The sequence below is a fragment of the Oncorhynchus keta genome, unplaced genomic scaffold (assembly GCF_023373465.1).
Source record: "Oncorhynchus keta strain PuntledgeMale-10-30-2019 unplaced genomic scaffold, Oket_V2 Un_contig_22586_pilon_pilon, whole genome shotgun sequence".
NCBI classification, from domain to species: domain Eukaryota; kingdom Metazoa; phylum Chordata; class Actinopteri; order Salmoniformes; family Salmonidae; genus Oncorhynchus; species Oncorhynchus keta.
Window position 1 is genome coordinate 1 of NW_026282969.1, and position 5000 is coordinate 5000.

A 5000-nucleotide genomic window follows, 5' to 3' on the forward strand; every position below is an offset into this window, starting at 1 on the left:
GTGTGTGTGTGTGTGTGTGTGTGTGTGTGTGTGTGTGTGTGTGTGTGTGTGTGTGTGTGTGTGTGTGTGTGTGTGTGTGTGTGTGTGTGTGTGTGTGTGTGTGTGTGTGTGTGTGTGTGTGTGTGTGTGTGTGTGTGTGTGTGTGTGTGTGTGTGTGTGTGTGTGTGTGTGTGTGTGTGTGTGTGTGTGTGTGTGTGTGTGTGTGTGTGTGTGTGTGTGTGTGTGTGTGTGTGTGTGTGTGTGTGTGTGTGTGTGTGTGTGTGTGTGTGTGTGTGTGTGTGTGTGTGTGTGTGTGTGTGTGTGTGTGTGTGTGTGTGTGTGTGTGTGTGTGTGTGTGTGTGTGTGTGTGTGTGTGTGTGTGTGTGTGTGTGTGTGTGTGTGTGTGTGTGTGTGTGTGTGTGTGTGTGTGTGTGTGTGTGTGTGTGTGTGTGTGTGTGTGTGTGTGTGTGTGTGTGTGTGTGTGTGTGTGTGTGTGTGTGTGTGTGTGTGTGTGTGTGTGTTGTGTGAAGCAGAACCATATGTGCTAGAGGTAGCAGGGAGAACAGGAGCCAGCCTGCTGCTAGCTAATAGGCATGGAGGAGGTCACATTATACAGTCATACACACACTATCCCTAAGCTTGACCATAAACCTAACCTTAACCATAAACCTTAACCATAAACCTAACCTGAACCATAAACCTAACCTGAACCATAAACATTAACCATAAACCTAACCTGAACCATAAACCTAACCTTGACCATAAACCTAACCTGAACCATAAACCTAACCTAACCATAACCATAAACCTAACCTGAACCATAAACCTAACCTGAACCATAAACCTAACCTTAACCATAAACCTAACCTGAACCATAAAAACCTAACCTGAACCATAAACCTAACCTGAACCATAACCATAACCATAAACCTAACCTGAACCATAAACCTAACCTTGACCATAAACCCAACCTTAACCATAACCATAAACCTAACCTAACCTGAACCATAAACCTAACCTTAACCATAAACCTAACCTGAACCATAAACCTAACCTGAACCATAAACCTAACCTGAACCATAAACCTAACCTGAACCATAAACCTAACCTGAACCATAAACCTAACCTGAACCATAAACCTAACCTTGACCATAAACCTAACCTGAACCATAAACCTAACCTGAACCATAAACCTAACCTGAACCATAAACCTAACCTGAACCATAAACCTAACCTTGACCATAAACCTAACCTGAACCATAAACCTAACCTGAACCATAAACCTAACCTGAACCATAAACCTAACCTGAACCATAAACCTAACCTGAACCATAAACCTAACCTGAACCATAAACCTAACCTGAACCATAAACCTAACCTGAACCATAAACCTAACCTTGACCATAAACCCAACCTTAACCTTAACCATAAACCTAACCTGAACCATAACCATAAACCTAACCTGAACCATAAACCTAACCTGAACCATAAACCTAACCTTGACCATAAACCTAACCTGAACCATAAACCTAACCTGAACCATAAACCTAACCTGAACCATAAACCTAACCTTGAACCATAAACCTAACCTTGACCATAAACCTAACCTGAACCATAAACCTAACCTTGACCATAAACCTAACCTGAACCATAAACCTAACCTGAACCATAACCATAAACCTAACCTTGACCATAAACCTAACCTGAACCATAAACCTAACCTGAACCATAAACCTAACCTGAACCATAAACCATAAACCTAACCTGAACCATAAACCTAACCTGAACCATAAACCTAACCTGAACCATAAACCTAACCTGAACCATAAACCTAACCTGAACCATAAACCTTACCCTTCATCTCCTGCCCATCCTCCTATCCACTTCTTTCACCCCAATACGCATGTCGTCTATCATTTGAGTGCAATGAAAATGAAAGGGACATATTTAGCAGAGCTCTCTCCTTCCGCCGTCTGTCAAGGACATGAGCACTGAGTTTGGAGTTTGAAGGGCGGGGCACATGACACATTTTGAACTGTAAATTTGGGAAGTTCAGAAATAGATGTTTTTTATTTATTTTACCCCTTTTTCTCCCCAATTTCGTGGTGTCCAATTGTTAGTAGCTACTATCTTGTCTCATCGCTACAACTCCCGTACGGGCTCAGGAGAGACGAAGGTTGAAAGTCATGCGTCCTCCGATACACAACCCAACCAAGCCGCACTGCTTCTTAACACAGCGCCATCCAACCCGGAAACCAGCCGCACCAATGTGTCGGAGGAACCACCGTGCACCTGGCAACCTTGGTTAGCGCGCCCCGCGCCCGGCCCACCACAGGAGTCGCTGATGCGATAAGGTCCTCAGAAATAGATTTTTATCACGCAGCCAAAGCATGAAGATGACAAAATAATTATTGATAAAAAGTACACTACCGTTTAAAAGTTTGGGGTCACTTAGAAATGTCCTTGGAGCACACAGAAATTTAGGAGCACACAGAAATTTAGGAGCACAGTGAAAAATGTAACAAGAGTTTATTAACAAACAATTTATTACATATATATTTATACTGTGTGTGTGTGTGTGTGTGTGTGTGTGTGTGTGTGCGTGCGTGCGTGCGTGCGTGCGTGCGTGCGTGTGTGTGTGTGTGTGTGTGTGTTTGCGTGTGTGTGTGCGTGTGTACTAAGGGACATACCAAGCAAAAGCACATACCACCAAAATCACACATTGACCCGTGCCTACTGGAACCAAAGGCTATCAGCTGTCCAGCTGCTGTTGTCTCTTGGCCGTCTGGCACTCTTAGAGGTCAGCCGTCTGGCACGTTTAGAGGTCAGCCGTCTGGCACACTTCGAGTTCAGCCGTCTGGCACGCTTTGAGGTCAGCGGTCTGGCACGCTTAGAGGTCAGCCGTCTGGCACGCTTCGAGGTCAGTCGTCTGGCACGCTTCGAGTTCAGCCGTCTGGCACGCTTTGAGGTCAGCCGTCTGGCACGCTTAGAGGTCAGCCGTCTGGCACGCTTAGAGGTCAGCCAGCGGTCCACGGCAGGAGACCTCCAGGCTGATCCTCATCAGGTCTTCCCTGGTGGAGACCTCCAGGCTGATCCTCATCAGGTCTTCCCTGGTGGAGACCTCCAGGCTGATCCTCATCAGTTCTTCCCTGGTGGAGACCTCCAGGCTGATCCTCATCAGGTCTTCGGTGGTGGAGACCTCCAGGCTGATCCTCATCAGGTCTTCCCTGGTGGAGACCTCCAGGCTGATCCTCATCAGGTCTTCCCTGGTGGAGACCTCCAGGCTGATCCTCATCAGGTCTTCCCTGGTGGAGACCTCCAGGCTGATCCTCATCAGGTCTTCCCTGGTGGAGACCTCCAGGCTGATCCTCATCAGGTCTTCCCTGGTGGAGACCTCCAGGCTGATCCTCATCAGGTCTTCCCTGGTGGAGACCTCCAGGCTGATCCTCATTAGGTCTTCCCTGGTGGAGACCTCCAGGCTGATCCTCATCAGGTCTTCCCTGGTGGAGACCTCCAGGCTGATCCTCATCAGGTCTTCCCTGGTGGAGACCTCCAGGCTGATCCTCATCAGGTCTTCGGTGGTGGAGACCTCCAGGCTGATCCTCATCAGGTCTTCCCTGGTGGAGACCTCCAGGCTGATCCTCATCAGGTCTTCCCTGGTGGAGACCTCCAGGCTGATCCTCATCAGGTCTTCGGTGGTGGAGACCTCCAGGCTGATCCTCATCAGGTCTTCGGTGGTGGAGACCTCCATGCTGATCCTCATCAGGTCTTCCCTGGTAGAGACCTCCAGGCTGATCCTCATCAGGTCTTCGGTGGTGGAGACCTCCAGGCTGATCCTCATCAGGTCTTCGGTGGTGGAGACCTCCAGGCTGATCCTCATCAGGTCTTCGGTGGTGGAGACCTCCATGCTGATCCTCATCAGGTCTTCCCTGGTGGAGACCTCCATGCTGATCCTCATCAGGTCTTCCCTGGTGGAGACCTCCAGGCTGATCCTCATCAGGTCTTCGGTGGTGGAGACCTCCAGGCTGATCCTCATCAGGTCTTCCCTGGTGGAGACCTCCAGGCTGATCCTCATTGGGTCTTCCCTGGTGAAGACCTCCAGGCTGATCCTCATCAGGTCTTCCCTGGTGGAGACCTCCATGCTGATCCTCATCAGATCTTCCCTGGTGGAGACCTCCAGGCTGATCCTCATCAGGTCTTCCCTGGTGGAGACCTCCAGGCTGATCCTCATCAGGTCTTCCCTGGTGGAGACTGGGAGGCTGATCCTCATCAGGTCTTCCCTGGTGGAGACCTCCAGGCTGATCCTCATTGGGTCTTCCCTGGTGAAGACCTCCAGGCTGATCCTCATCAGGTCTTCCCTGGTGGAGACCTCCATGCTGATCCTCATCAGGTCTTCCCTGGTGGAGACCTCCAGGCTGATCCTCATCAGGTCTTCCCTGGTGGAGACTGGGAGGCTGATCCTCATCAGGTCTTCCCTGGTGAAGACCTCAAGGCAGCTTCTTGTCGAATTCTTCCTCCGGTTCTGAGCAGAGAAGCCTCTCACACCGGGCGGCTGATGTGGGCAGCGCCAGCATACGCTGCACAAACTTCAGTATGTTCTAGGGAAAAGATGATATCTTTCCATTCCATTTAAACTCTTACCATGAACTTATCAAAACCAACCATAGGATACCATACATAACCACTCAGGACTGTTAGCCTACCTTGTAATGGTGCCTGTAGGAGTCCTTTGTCAACATGCTCTCCCACAGGCCACTGTAGGACCAGGATTATCAGCCCCTGCCACTCATCCTGGCCTGCAGCCATGTTGCGCCCCGATCTGCAGGATTGAACAAGAGAGTCGGCACATATGTTAACACAGCATTGTCTCATATGGCAACGCAGTGTCACATAACCTCTTACCTCTCTAGAGGCTCCTTCAAACGCCTCATCAGTTCTGCCACACCTTCGCCGCCAAAGGTGAGAAGGCTGGTCTTCTGGTGTCAGGGTTTATCACTCTGAAAGACTCCACTGGGTTCTGG

The 5000-nt window shown here is 49.4% G+C and overlaps 1 long non-coding RNA gene across 2 annotated transcripts; it reads right to left on the minus strand.

Annotated features, from left to right (window-relative positions):
• Nucleotides 1-699: 699 nt before the first annotated feature.
• LOC127921575 (uncharacterized) lies at nt 700-1798 on the minus strand. 2 transcript variants are annotated; one of them, XR_008109014.1, is made up of 4 exons: nt 1739-1797; nt 1564-1635; nt 1119-1370; nt 700-746 (listed from the first exon to the last, which is right to left on the minus strand). It is a non-coding gene; the product is annotated as an uncharacterized LOC127921575 (long non-coding RNA). The 2 variants fall into 2 exon arrangements; XR_008109013.1 differs by lacking the exon at nt 700-746 and adding an exon at nt 1455-1526 and having other exon boundaries at nt 1010-1226; nt 1739-1798.
• Nucleotides 1799-5000: the final 3202 nt, after the last annotated feature.